Here is a 15,788-nt window from a genome sequence, read left to right as displayed (position 1 = left end):
CTTTTAAAAAAATTTGTTTAAGACATTGTAAAAGAACAACTTGCCTATCTATTGATACCAGCTGATGCTCTTGACCCCACAGCTCAGGCCCAGCTGCAGCCCTGGAAATTGGCTGAGAGCACTTCCAAAGTGCAAACCGTGTGTTCAGTGAGAAAAGTACTCAATGCTGAGACAAAGAAAAGTAATCCTTCCTTGGACCAGTTTGCCACACATCAGGTAGACGGTGATGGCTCCTGGATGAAGCCCTGACCCTGGAGTCCACTGGCCCTTCCTCTTGGTTTCTAGGAACACACTTCACAAGGCCAAAGAAAGGGATTGCTGCTCAGCGGCCTTTCTTAAGAGGAAGCCTCTACAAACCATGAGAGACTCTTGAATGCTGAGAACAAACTGAGGACTAATGGATGTGGGGGGGAGGGGGGAGATGGGCATGGAGGAGGGCACTTGTGGGGATGAGCACTGGGTGTTATATAGAAACCAACTTGACAATAAACTATTTTAAAACAAACAAACAAACAAAAAAAAATAAAAGAGAGGAAGCCTCTAAAACTAGTTGAAGAGAAACAGTTTGTCTTGCCAAAGATGAAAATATCCCACGAGGGCTCTCAGGGAAGGTAGTGGGGCAGTTGTGGGGACATGACAGATGGCTTCATCGTGTGAGTTGGACTTTCCTTTGATGATGAAACAGTAAGACAACAATGAACTCTAAAGTCCATAAGTCTAGATGACCAAATAAATATAAAATTCTCATTCCCACCCCCTGCCCCATGCTTTCTATATTCTCTCCTACTGCTCATGGTATTTCATATCTTCTATCAAGTCTTTTCTTGGTTGCCCCATCTTGCTCCATTCTGTTTTCTGAATGCTCTGTTCTTGTCAAACACTACATTCTCCTCTTCATACACAACACAGTCTATTTTCCTCCAAACACCACATTTTCCCACCATTTCCTTTCCTTTTTCAAATCCAAGTTCATACTTCCAATCACAGCATTTTCTCTTATTGGGTCTCACTGAATATTTTCCCCGTTAAAGTCCATGCTTCTCCTCTGGCTGCATAATCTCTTAAGCTTTTCCTCATTTGTGTTCTTTGTCTGCTTTTCTTTTACTTGGTGACATCATACTTGGCAAACATGAAACTTTCTGTAAACCAAAGGACTTGCTTCAGTTCAACAGATAGCTATAGAGTATAGACATGATCTTGGAGATATAGTAGGCTCAGTTCCAGACCACCACAATGAAGTAATTTCACAATAAAGTATGTCAAATGAATTTTTGGTTTCCCAATGCATGTAAAAGTTATGTTTACACTATACTGTTGCCCATTAAGTCTGCAATAACATTATATTTTAAAAAACCAATGTGTATAATACCTTAACTTAAAAACACTTTATCGCTAAAAAAAAAAATGCTAATCATCATCTGAGCTTTCAGTGAGTTGTAATCCTTTTGCTGATGAAAGATCTTGCTTCAGTGTTGATAGCTGCTTACTGATGAGGGTGCTGGTTTCTGAAGGCTGGGATGGCTGTGGCAATTTCTTAAACTAGGATAACAATGATGTTTGTTGTATCAGTTGACTCTTCCTTTCATGATTTCTCTGTAGCATGTGATGCTATTTGATAGCATTTTACCCACAGTAGAATTTCTTTCAAAATTAAAGTATGGGGTGTCTGGGTGGCTTAGTCGGTTAAGCATCTCACTCTTTCTTTCTTGTTTTTTAAAAATTTTTTTAATGTTTTATTTATTTCTAGGAGAGAGAGAGAGACAGCGTGAGCAGGGGAGGGTCAGAGAGAGACGGAGTCACAGACTCTGAAACAGGCTCCAGGCTCTGAGCTGGCAGTCAGCACAGAGCCCGACGCAGGGCTCGAACCCACGAACCGCGAGATCATGACCTAAGCGAAAGTCAGACGCTTAACCAACTAAGCCACCCAGGCGCCCCTCTCACTCTTCCTTTCAGCTCGGGTCATGATCTCATGGTTTGTGAGTTTGAGCCCCACATCAGGCTTTGCACTGAGCCTGCTTGGGATTCTCGGTCTCCTTGTCTCTCTGCCCCTCGTGCAAATACATGCATTCTTTCTCCCCCCAAAATAAATAAATAAACATTTAAAAAATTTATTAAATTGGACAAAATCCTCTCAAGCCCTACTGCTTTATCAACTAAATTTACGTAATATTCTAAATCCTATATTGTTATTTCAACCATATTCATAGCATTTTCACTAGGAGTAGATTTCATCTCAAAAAAACACTTTCTTTGCTCGTCAATAAGAAGCAACTCCTCCTCCATTCAGGTTTTATCATGGGATTGCAGCAATTCAGTCCCATCTTCAGGCTCCTCTTCTCATTCTCGTTCTCCTGCTGTTTCCACCACTTCTGCAGTGACTTCTTCCACTGGAGTCTTGAACCCCTCAGAGTCCTCCATGAGGGCTGGAATCTTCTTCCAAACTCCTGTTCATTTTGATATTTTTATCTTTTTCAATGATTCAAATTTTTTAAAAAAATGTTTTAAGTAAACTCCATTATCACACATGGGGCTCAAACTCACACCGCAAGACCAAGAGTTGCATGCTTTACAGGCTGAGCCAGCTAGGCATCTAGAATGGTGAATCCTTTCCAGTAGGTTTTCTACTTACTTTGCCCAGATCCATCAGGGGAATTGCTATTTATGGCAGCTATAGTCTTATGAAATATATTTCTTTAAATAATACAACTTGCAAGTTTGTATTTGACCCAGGGCTGCAGAATGGATGTTGTGTTAGCAGGCACAAAAACATTAATCTCATATATTTCCATCAGAGCTCTTGGGTAACCAGGCACATTGTCAATGAGTAGTTATATTTTAAAATAAATTTTTTTTCTGAGCAGTTAGGTGTCAACAGCAGGCTTAAAATATTCACTAAACCATGCTGTAAACAGATGTGTTGTCATCTGGCTTTGTTGTTCCATTTACTGAGAACAGGCATAGGAGATTTAGCATCATTTTTAAGGGCCCTAGGACTTTCCGAATAGTCAATGGGCACTGGCTCCAGCTTCAAGTCACCATCTGTGTGAGCGCCCAACAAGAGTCAGCCTGTCTTTTGAAGCTTTGAGACCAGGCATTGACTTCTCCTCTCTAGCTATGAAAGTCCTAGCATCATCTTCACATACATTGAAAATCTAGGAGTACCTGGGTGGCTCAGTCGGTTAAGCATATACACTGAAAATCTGTTTAGTGTAGCCACCTTCACTAATGATCTTAGCTAGATCTTCTACATAGCTTGCTGCGGCTTCCACACCAGCACTTGCTACCACACCTTGTGTATTATAAGACGGACATGGCTTCTTCCCTTAAGTCTCATAAACAAACCTCTGCTAACTTCAAACTCTTCTTCTGCAACTTCCTCACCTCTCTCAGCCTTCAGAGAACTGAAGAGAGTTAGGACCTTGCTCTGGAATAGATTTTGGCTTAAGGAATGAAATGCTGTAATTGGTTTGATTTTCTATCTGGACCACCCAAACTTTCTCCAGATCAGTAATAAGACTGTTTTGCTTTCTTATCATCTATATGTTCACTGGAGTAGCACTTTTAATTTTCTTCAAGATATTTTCCTTTGCATTCACAACTTGGCTAACTGACACAAGAGGCCTGGCTTTTGGCCTATGCTGGCTTCCGACACGCCTTTTTCACTAAGCTCTATCATTTCTAGCTTTTGATTTAAAATGAGAGACATGTGACTCTTCCTTTCACTTCAACACTTCGAGGCCATTGTAGTGTTATTTATTGGCCTAATTTCAATATTGTTGTGTCTCAAATAACAGGGAATCCTGAGGAGAGGGAGAGAGATGAAGAAACGGCCTATTGGTGGAATAGTTAGAACACACACAACACTGAAGTTTGCCATCCCAAATAGGTGCGGTCCATGGTGCCCCAAAACAATTACAGTGGCGATAAAGATCACTGACCACAGACATAGATATAATAATGAAAAAGTCTGAAATCCTGCAAGAATTACCAAATTGTGAATAGAGACAAAGGTGAGCAAATGCTGCTGGAGAACTGACACCAGTAGACTTGCTTGATGCAGGTTACCACTAACCTTCAATTTGTAAAATGCAGTATCTGTGAAGTGCAGTAAAGCAAAGCACAGGAAAACTAGGTACTCCTGCACCTCATATATTTTAGGCATACCTAAGGAATACCAAAAGTGAATAAAGGATTGTATTCTCTCTTTTCACAGAATTATGGACATAGGTTAATGAGTAATTCCCATGCATCCTGGTAAGCGCTGTGACAGAAACACATATTCCTGAGGTGGTATAACAGCTAAAAGCAGATTGCACGTAACTGTCAATAAAGTAGCATGGATTTAGCCCCTTACCTGCTTTTATATTTAACTTTTTGTACAAGATTTTGTCTAGCCCCATTTGTCAACCTCAGTGCCATAGTTCAAAAATGCCATGAACTGTTGCTGTGAACTGGTAGGAGAAAGGCTGATGCCTGACCTCTTTACCTGCATATTGAGGTCTGTGCACTTGTTCCTTTGTTCTCTCTCATTTCTGATTTTTTCCTGAATCTTGGGAACAATTTCTCTGCAGTTCAGTGAAGTGTGAAAGAGAGCACTGACTGACAAAGTATGATCACATATAATTGACTAGTATGGTGAATGGACAGCAGGCTATAATAAACCTTCACCCACCCGGGAAGCTTACAAAAGGTACTCAGGTCAACTCAGTACTTTGGCCAATTTGAGACCAGTGCTTCTCAATATTTGTCTGCATCAGCATCACCAGGAAAGCTTTGAGAAAATAGATTCCTGGGCACCTGTCTCAGGTTCTGATTCAGGTTTGAGTTGAAGTATGTGCGTTTCTAACAAGTGCCCATATGACACCAATGTGGCTGATCCAGGGAGCACACTTAGAGAAGTAATTTTAAAAGAAAAATATACAATAAACTCACTTTTCTTTTTTCTTAATATGTGTAGATCTGTTTTGTTAAGGGTTATATGCTTTTGCGAGAGAGTGAGTGGGGGGCGGCAGAGAGAGAGGGAGACAGAGAATCCTAAGGAGGCTTCATGCTGTCAGCACAGAGCCCCGTGTATGGCTTGAACTCAGGAGCCATGAGATCATGACTTGAGCTGAAATCAAAAGTTGGGTGCTTAACCAACTGAGCCACCCAGGCACTCCAATAAACTCACTTTTCAAACTGAAGAGCATATCGAATCTTTTTGTTATTGTTGTCATGTAATGTCAATGGTATCAGGGCATATCTATGATATGTCAACATGTTCCAAGCAATGGGAGTACAATGGTATTTTCCCAGCCCTGGTGGGGTCTACTGACAGCTAGTTTTATTTTCTACTATGATGAAGTCATAATATAGAGAAGACTGGGCTGAAAGTTCTCTATTCTTTGGTAAAATCTTTATGTTGCTTTTCTAAATACATCCCTGATATGGGCTTGCTGCTGACTCACTTTAGAAAACTTCTCCCCATAGACATTTAATATTTAAAACAATTTTTAAATTTATTTATTCTTTTTAAAAATTTTTTAATGTTTGTTTTTGAGAGAGACAGAGAGAGCATGAGTGGGGAGGGGCAGATAAAGAGGGAGATACAGAATCTGAAGCAGGCTCCAGGCTCTGAGCTTCTGTGTTGTCAGCACGGAGCCTGATGCAGGGCTCGAACTCATGAGCCATGAGATCATGCCCTGCTCAAACTCCTGAACCATGAGATCATGCCCTGAGCTGAGGTTGGACGCTTAACCAACTGAGCCACTGAGGCGCCCTAAGCTTATTTATTCTGACAGCACAGAGCTTGATGTGGGGCTCGATCTCATGAACTCTGAGATCATGACATGAATGGAAATCAAGAGTCAGAGGCTTTACCAACTGAGCCATTTAAGCCCCTCTCTATAGAAGTTTACTGTAGAAAAATTTGAGGATTCTGTTTGGTATTTATCTCCAAATACATGGCAGTTGTATTTAAGTACGAAGCCATTGAATCTGGGAGATCCGAAGCTTCACAGATGTTTGGTGACTTTCCAAACAGAAAATCAGTATATACTCCAAGAGCAGAGTGAAACAGAATTGTGTGCTTGTTTCTTTTCTTTGTTAGTATAAAAATAGATTTTTGTCTATTTGCTAGAAAAAAAAATTCTAGCATGATTAAAAGGTTCAGACATTAAGTGGTACATTTTGAAAGCGCTGCATAGCTGCATGGCTTCCATTAACATCTGTGGGAGTTAAATCCTCCGCATTGGTATGAAAATGTAATCTACTCAGAGGCCAAGAATATTTCTAGGCTGTGGAATAAAATGAAAACAAATCAGAGGAATAAAAACCTCAGTGAGCCTTCTATGAATCCCACTACATCTCTCTTAGGAAGGAGAGACCACCAATGACCTCTGCCTGCACATGTTAATGGGAATTCCTCAGCAGCCACACATAGGTTACAAATGTGTCACCATCTCACATTCACATACTTATTTGAATACAACCCTCTCATGTGGTATTTGCACAATTCTCCCTGTCACTTAAAGCAGGGACGCACATTTCATCTGGGCAGGCCATATGCATCAAAGAAAAAAAAAATCAGGCAGACTCAGTTTACATTCCAGCTTTATCACTTAAGGGCCATGGGCTTTTCAGCAAGAAGCAGAACATTTTCTTCTACAAAATCCACAGCACAATATTTATCCTATACAGTTTTTGAAACTATTAAATGAAATAACCAAACGCAGAGAAGCTCTTCCGCCTTGTCCAGACAACTGTCCCCTTCCAGGGCACAGTGGAGACCTTTGGGGGCAGGGAAGAGGAGCAATAAAATACTAGGTGTCTTAGTAGTGGTGACAGCAGTAGCGGTACTAGTTAAAATTCCACATGAACTCATTGTTGGCCCGCTCAATGCTAACAAATACTAGGACTGTGCAAATTGGGAGGATTTACTCTTTGTTCAAGAAAATGTACTAATAACGAACTATACATATCTAGGGGCGCCTGGGTGGCTCAGTCAGTTAAGTGTCCAACTACTGATTTCTGCTCAAGTCATGATCTCACAGTTCCTGAGTCTGCTTGAGACCCACACTGTGCTCGGCACTGACAGCATGGAGCCTGCTTGGGATTCTCTCTCCTCTCTCTCTGCCACTCCCCCGAGTGTGAGCACACACGCACGTGCTCTCTCCCTCTCTCTCTCTAAAAAATAAATAAATAAACATTAAAAAAAGAATTCTACATATCTATGATGATGACAAGGGGGTTGATTTCTTCTGGAGCCATGAAATTCATACCTCGTATGATAGTAAGCTGCAGTCCCCGCTGAACATTTTGCATACTTATTTAATTCTCACTGGCAAAGTCCACATGGAGGTACTGTTATTATTGTTTTGTTTTACAGATCAGGGAGGAGACTGTAGAGGTAATAGTAAAAATGGAAGCAGTATTGAAGCCACCAGCACTGACTAAGCTTCTAGGGCATGCAAACCCTGCTCCATGCACTTCATGTGCAATATTTCATTTTATCCTCACAACAGTCCAATAGATTCTATTGTTATCCCATCTTACTGACAAGAAAACCGAGGCTTACGAGATTACAAAATTTACACAAAACTTTAAAATGAGCAAACTTGTAGACATGGGACTCAAATTCAGGGTTATTTAGAACAGAAATTATAAATCATTCTTCTATTTTATCCTGTCTGCCTCTTATCCCTTCTAGCATCTGTTCAAAATCACTCCAAACATGACCTCTTCCTTAGTCAGGAACTCTGTCCCTGAGGATTCTGACCTTTTCTTTTTCTCCATCCTTGACATGGGTTGCTCAGCTCTACACTTTTAGTATTTTATTATTAACTGTCTGGGACATTCTGATTTCTTGTCAAGTGTGAAAGACCAATGGAAACCAGTAGGGAGGGTTTTTGAAATGCAAATCTGTTCATCTGGTGATTAATCATGTTCTGCTTCGCTTCATGACGCCTCATATATCTTTTGGCTTACATTGGTTACTTCTATTATTACTCAATTTTTTTTTTTTTGTATTCATGACTTGTCTCCTGATCAGCGTTTCAAGGGCACACGCAAGCTTCCATGTTTCTTTATATTCCACTATCTACCAGTTAGGAAGCATCATTAATGTATTGGATAATATAAGAGGTTCCACTAAAATAACCTAAATACAGTTATTATTTGTATTCAGAGAACTCTTCATCCCTGGAATCACTGTATTCTTGGTTCTGTTACATGGCATGCCTCTGCTTTGCATTTTATGTACGTATGGATACGTCTGATGTTCCCAATTAAACAGTGGATATCTTAGGGATACTTAGGCTACTTAGGGTACTTAGGGATACTTAAGAGAATGCCTTATTCATCTCTGAGTTCTGTCCTTTGCTTGGCATAGTGCTTTAAACAGAGTAGGCACTGAGTGATTGTTTTTTTTAAATGAATGGTTACACAAAATAATTTAGTAAAAGGAAACAGGAAATGCTAATTTTAGGTTAAAAATATCTGGATTGGTTTTTCAAGTATCTCATGACTGAGTTAATCCACAAGACAAAGGTTTCATTTGAGAATATCAGGTTGGGGTACTGTGGTCAGTTTTATAAAATAAAGTGTCCCAAAGGTGGTTCAGCTAGGACAACTTCCAGAAAGATAAATATAAACCTATTTTCTTTTGAGTGACAAGTACACATCCATGAGAAAGGGGGAAAAAGGAATTGAATTTGTAGGCGAAGGAAAAAAGTTTTCATTTTTTTCAAAATTAATATTTTTATTAAACATCCACTCCATGTCCACTTACTGTGTGTGCCTACAGTCTGCAATACGCTTGCCTAGGTCTTTGTCCTGAAGAATGGTGTAATTTATTCTTAAAGCCTGAACTGTATTGAAATGAAATGTCTGTTACATTGCCATATTCCAAAACGCTCCTTTTCAAAATAACGGACCTTTTTATTTAAGTAGATAAGAATTCAGATATTAAAACATGAATCTTGAGTCGATTTGTTTTATTGTAAGATGACTCTGCTTTTCAGAAAGAAAATATCTTCTGAGTAGGCTGGTTAAGTTTATCATCTCTAGGATAAGTTGGGAAAAAATAAAAGAAACCAAGCATTTAGGAATGATGCAAATCACAATCAAGGTATCTGATAAAAGAAAATCAGTGAATGAGCACTCAGACAGGCAAACTGGTGCTGGTAGCACCTGACTACATCATAGATCATAGGCATGTACCTCTTAGAAGCTAGTATGGCAGCTGAGGGGAAATGAACATACTTGAGTCCAGATGTCAGGGCTAGGATCTTGGTGAACAGTGGTTGACTAAGTCTGAGACTCACACCAGACCAGTTAGGTAATAGGCAGGGTACATAATGTAGGCAGAAAGGAGGCCTTCTGGAGCAAAAGACTTACAATTCCCACAGGGCAACACTTTCCATGGTATGTTCTACTTTAGACTAATTCCTTGAGATGCCTTACAAAAAAGGGGTTCCATTTGAGAAATGCTATATACCAATCCCTCTTTCAAAGATTAATGATCTTCATTAGAAATCAAAGGCTTTGAGTCCTATAGTAGTAGTGTGTTTAACTTTAAGTGTTTCCCAAACTCACTTTGTCACATTTTTGCTTAATATCTACAGAAGACACTTTGGGAAATGTCATGAGATAAAGTGACTGTAAATTAAACCTAGGTAACCAATCAAGGACAAGACACAAACAGGTAGGCAAAGCATTAAGTCAAAGAACATTTGTACTTCTTCACTGTTCAGTTAATATTGCTTGTATATAACCATGCTTTGCAACACTATTTCCAATATTCAAAAGCAATGTGTAAACAAATTAATTTTATAGTAATGTATCATAGTAAAATAGAAATGTTGATAATCTAAAATTATCTCAAAGAAGGAGTGAAAAAGGAGGAGGTGGATAATTGGATGTCAATTTCTTTAACATCGTACTAACTCAATGACTGAAAACTTAAGAATTAAAGTATATCATTTAAAATTATGAAGGTAGAGGGGCACCTGGGTGGCATGGTTGGTTGGGTGTCTGACTTTGGCTCAGGTCATCTTGCGGTTTATGAGTTCAAGCCCAGCGTCGGGCTCTGTGCTAGCAGCTCAGAGCCTGGAGCCTGCTACGGATTCTGTGTCTCCCTATCTCTCTGCCCCTCTCCCACTCATGCTCTGTCTCTCAAGAATAAATAAACATTAAAAAATTTAAAAAATAAAATAAAATTATGAAGGTAGAGGTGCCTGGGTGGCTCAGTAGGTTAAGTGTCATACTCTTGATTTCAGCTTGGGTTGTGATCTCATGGTTTGTGGATTCAAGCCCTGAATTGGACTCTGTGCTGGATAGTGTGGAGCCTGCTGAGATTCTCTCTTTTCTCTATGCCCTCCCCCACTCATGTGCATGCATACTCTCTCTCTCTCTCTCAAAATAAATAAACTTAAGAAAATAAAAATAAACAAAATTATGAAGGTAATCTGGAAGAACCAAATATATATAAAAATGAGAGATAAAAATTTTGGAGGAGGTAGGAGAAAGGAAAGGACGTGTAAGTAAATCAAATCCTCATCTCTCAAAGAAGGTAGCCATAAATACTTCTAACAGCTGATAAATGTTTAGATTATGAGAAGCCCTACTAATATATTGAAAAAAGTAAACGGTCATAAATGATTCCTCTGTGAAATGGTGGTAGATCTCTTGTATCTTCCTCTAAATTGTGATGGGTTGTGCATATGATGCAGTCATAACTAAAGAAAGGAGATGCAGGAAGAATGTGCTTGTGGGTTAAGTTTCTGTCTTGTAAGAGTCACGCTTGTTAAACTTTAGCGGGCCTCACAATCACCTGGAGAGCTTGTGGATACAGACTGCTGAGTCCACCTGGGAGTCTGTGGTTCAGTCTATCTGGTGCAGGGCCTGAGAACTGGTATTTCTCTTAAGCCCCCAGGTGCTGCTGTGTTGCTGGCCCAGGGATGACACTGTGAGCTAGGGCAAGTGCCATTTCTGAAACTGAATAGACCAGGGCCTTGTGGACTGATTGCTCCAAGCTGAGCAAGCAAAGGGGCTGAGGTAGAGGCAGATCCTAATAACCACTTAGTTTTAAATCAACTCCATAAAGGCTCCGCCTGCCTGCCCTTCCCTGCCATTTCCACCTAAATTACCTGCTTTAAACATTCAAAATCCAACAGGTAACTATTTGAACAGATGGAAATAAAGCATTCAAAGCAACTGGTGAACTGACTTCAGGTGTCTAATATCATGTCCACAGCTTTATATTCCACATGGAAGCCAAGACAAATATCATTCAGAAAGGGTTTCCTGTGGGTGTAGAAACAGAAGAAATAAAACTGAATTATAGCTAATATAGCTATTAAGTGGGCTTAATTATTAAGCTGGCTAGTTTTGAAGCTGGAAATTCTAAACGGAAAACAAAATCCAAAATTGATAGAGAACAGTTTATACATTTGTGTATATAAAAATGTAACACTTCTAAATGGCACACAAAAAATGTAAGGTTATATGAAAGGACAAACAGCAAGAAATATAAGGAACTCCTACAACACAGGGCTGTCATCCACACAGTACAAAGAATACTATAAGTAAGAAAACCCTCCACTGAAAGATAATAGGCAAAGGATATAAAGACAAAATAAGCATCTAAAAAATTACTCAAACTTATAAATCTTTCAATAACTACAGACAAAAATAATAAATTGGAATATTGCCTACTAAATTGGTAGAGATTAAGAGTATTGATAATAAATACCTAGTATTGGGGAAGACAAAGAGAAACAGAGATCATCATACATTGTTTGAAAATATATAGTATTAACGGATACATCTAATTAGGAGGCAATCTAGCAATTTTTCTTGAGATTTTACGTGTGCATTACTACTCTCACAAAATGGAAATATATATGCAAGTGTAGATATATATTCTCCCTCTCTCTCACACACACACCCACCCACTCAGAATAAGCTGCACTCCATGCCTCTTTGCCCTGGGCCCAGCATAACAAACTTCAATTTGCTGATTACACAGACTTATTCTTCTCAAAAACACTGGTGGGTTGAATTACTTAGAGAGAATGGATGTTCTGACCCTCACTGATCTCACCCTTTACTCAACCACTATTACATCATATCACTTAGGCCCTGATATTCTTTTATTGTTTTCTGATTTCATACAAAGAACCTTTTAAGTGAGTTGAAACCATCTATTATTTATTTTTTTTAGTTTCTGCTGAGTACCTAATGCAGTACTGTACACACTAGACACATGTTTACTGAATGAATTTGTATGCTTGCTCGTGTTCAAAAGCCTTGTGGGTTTAAAATATAACCATTTACATTGTGTTATATGATTATAAAATGTAGACAAAAGACTCCATGCCTAATCTCTTTATTTATCTCTTGTTGAAAAGGATTTATGTGGAAGTGTTTAAAAGAACAAAAAAACATTAATTTGGTTAACTCTCTGTATGTTGAAAAGGTTAATTTTACTACTATGAATACAAGTATGTAGAGATGATACGGTTTTCTAATTTTCACTGTGTAGCTGTCTTCCTGCTTGACCATGAGCATCTTGGGGTGGCATATCTTGTCTAAACTCAGAGCATGTGTCCAGAAACCTAGGCTAAATCCCAAGACAGATATGTGCTATGTAATGTCAAGTAAGTCACCTAACACCTCTGAACCTCTGTTGCTTCTCTGTAAAGAGGGATAAGAACATCACACAGGATTAGTATAAGGATGAAATAAAGTGACATCTGTGAAAGTGCCCAGCAATAAAGGGTGAATGAATAAATAAATGGTCCATACCAGATAGGTGAGTTGACACCATAAATCAATTCCTTCATCAGACTGATTTGTAATGATGAAAAAAGGTACACTTTAATCCAGTGGTTGTCAGACTTTACTGACATCTGCATCAGAATTTCCTTGTTAAAGCGCAGATTGCTGTGATTCCCCCCCTGAACTTCTGATTTAGTGGATGTGCAATGTGGCCTGAGAATTCCTATTTTCATCATGTTCCCAGGTGATGCTGACTGCTAGCCTGGGCACCAAGCTTTGAGAATCACTGCCCTTAAACATTTAAAAAATATGTGACTACTTTGAAACATGGCTTCTCTTTAGCCTAAGTGAAAAATAGGCTCTATGGTTTCAGATGTGACCTTGAACGTCTAACTCTTGTTCTCTCAGCCCCTTAACCAGCACCATGCTTTGCTTTGCTTGTTTCCCTTGTATTGGAAAGTTTCAGCCAAGAAATGGCTTTGTTTCCTACACTGATTTAGGGTTCTGCATTCTTTTTAACATTATTTGCAACAGAGCGAGGATAAATTACAAATCCTATGGAGGGCAAAAGGGACTCCTCCATCTCACTTGCTGCTATACCCCAAGCAAACTCTTAAGAGTTAAGTCTTTGTCACCGCAGCCAGTCCATCATGATTTTGGGTGTTACAAAAACCTGGATCTGTCACCAGCTAGATCCCAAGATCTGGCCCTTACTGCCCACTTGCTTGTACTCACTAACCTTTGTCTTACATTTTCCCCTCAAGTCTTCTTTCTGGCTTTCCTCTGGACTCAGGCAAATGAAACCTGAAACCACCCACCAGGTGATGGTAACTACACGACAAGGCGACCCAATGGCCCAGAACTTTTAAGCGAACCCTGGCTTGCACTGGGCAGATAGACCATGGAGTGACCTCTGGTATGACCTACAATTACCTTTACCTCATTATAATACTAAATTCCCAGACCAAGGGGAGCCTCAGCCTTATTTACATAACATACAATGTGTGTGTAGGCCTATTTCCTTAAGGTGTATCTTCCTCTACATAGGTGATGAGGCTTCCCTATCTAAATATCCAACCTAACCCTAAATAAAAGGAACCCATGAACCTCTCTTGAGACATCACGGCTTTGGAAACCATTCCCTGTGATCTCCTTATTTGGTGCAAATAGAAGTTTTCTTTGTGCCACAACTCAACCTGGTGCAGTTTCTGACTCACCAAGGAGCGAATTCACGTTGGTTTGGTTACAGATCCTTGGGTTTTAATTATTCATGCACCTGTCTTATCTGCTGTATGAAAGAAAACTTCACATCCGGCTAAAAATGTAACTGGCTGTTTCAGGAAGTATTGGCATTTGACAATCTCCAGAGAGAGCAGGAGGTAGTGACTAAAGACACCGACTTACTGGTAAAATAGAGTTGAGTCTGAACTTCAACTCTGAAACACATTAGCTGTGTGACCCAGGACAAGTAAGTTAACCTTTGTGAACCTCAGGCTTTTGAGCTGTTAAAGAGAAGAGATACATCAGCCACTTCAGAGGATTGAAAAGTTTAAATGGGATATTATACTTTAAGGATTTATCTTAGTGCCTGGGATAAAGTCCCTGTATCTGACATGTGGCATTAGCGGTAGTAGTAGTAACAGTAGTTTTAACACTCATATTTTATAGAAGGGGTGTCTCTAAAAGAAAACAAGAAATAAGTTTCAATAGATTATATAGGTCCACAATGCCTGGAACAGAATAACACATACAAGATCAGTTCTCAGTAACTATATGGTGAGAGAAAAGAGACATAGATAAAGCTGAAAGATCTACTAAAAGATGTGAGACTCTAAGTTCTAAAGAAGGAGGGATGCAGGAGCAGTATGCGTTTCTCTCACACCTATTTATATGGCCATTTCAGTCTCCCCAACATGAACTGGTTTCTGAAGGATGCTTCTTCCAGGGCTGAGTAAGTGGTGACAGTACAGGCTCATGAGAGAAACACAGGAAAGGAGAAAACACCAACACAACTTAGTTGAGCAACAGTTGCTTTAAGGAGAGAAATGCAGAACATTTTTGGTGCAAACTGTTTGGTGTTACACTTGGCCTTTTATTTGCTACTTGAACTTCAACCCTTCATTTAACTTGTGATTTCATGAATTCAAGCAGAGAAATCAGAAAAAGATCTTTTTCTGCAAGATGTCTACTCAGTCTGAATGCTGGATTTCTTCAGCTACTGGAGAAAGACCTACAAAGACCTCATGTGTTACAGCTTTGGCAGGCAATGCAAAACTGAAGGAACTATCTTTTAGCTCTCATAAAAATAGTAAGCAAAGATTAGTTAGGGAGAAGTGTTTGATGCTGAGGAAGATAAATGCTCAAAAAACACATCCGTGAAATGTTTGGTGCATCTAAGATCCACTCCCCGGAGTCTTTTTTTAACAAATTCCCAAACTCCAAAATATATGCAAATCCTTCCACTTCATTTACAACCAGTGCTTCACATAAAAATGGACTCTTAATAATGCAGGTTCTTTGGATAAAATTAACTCACTTTACCTGCAAAAAACCATGTGAAGCTTAATTCTTTCTAAATACGAAGAAAAAGAGAGGAAAATATAAAAATAATAGCAATCACTGGAATAGGAACTAGATGAAGGGGAGAAAGAGAGATTCTCACCCACTCTGTTCTCCCTTTTACTAGTCACAAATATTCATGGGAAAATAAGAAGCTTCCAAGTAACAAGGATCTCTGAACAAATCCCATCACCCCAGACGTAAGTGGAGATGTACAGGGAAAAAATGATAAGAATACAGAAGGAGAAGGGGTGTCTGGGAGGCTCAGCTGGTTAAGCATCCAACTTCAGCTCAGGTCATGATCTCATGGTTTGTGAGCTCGAGCCCCACTCCCCAACTCCATGGGGCTCTCTGCTGTCAGTGCAGAGCCTGCTTTGGATTCTCTGTCCCCCTCTCTCTCTATGCCCCTACCCTGCACGTGTGCACTCTCTCTCTCAAAAATATTTAAATATATAAATATATATTATAAA

At 39.4% G+C, this 15,788-nt stretch overlaps 1 protein-coding gene and 1 long non-coding RNA gene across 3 annotated transcripts in view; one reads left to right on the top strand and one right to left on the bottom strand.

Annotated features, from left to right (window-relative positions):
• Positions 1 to 387, top strand: part of LOC144236503 (uncharacterized) — a 173,822-nt gene extending 173,435 nt beyond the window's left edge. The window contains exon 4 of the long non-coding RNA XR_013336578.1: positions 83 to 387. This is a non-coding gene — a long non-coding RNA (uncharacterized LOC144236503). The remainder of the gene's footprint in view (positions 1 to 82) is intronic.
• The window catches only part of ANK3 (ankyrin 3), a 338,327-nt gene that overhangs the window by 282,007 nt on the left and 40,532 nt on the right, over positions 1 to 15,788 (bottom strand). The window lies entirely within an intron of this gene.

This window comes from Crocuta crocuta, unplaced genomic scaffold (genome assembly GCF_008692635.1).
Source record: "Crocuta crocuta isolate KB4526 unplaced genomic scaffold, BGI_CrCroc_1.0 scaffold46, whole genome shotgun sequence".
Taxonomy (NCBI): Eukaryota; Metazoa; Chordata; class Mammalia; order Carnivora; family Hyaenidae; genus Crocuta; species Crocuta crocuta.
Note: the sequence above shows the minus strand (reverse complement) of the source record. Positions and strands in the feature narration are given on the sequence as shown.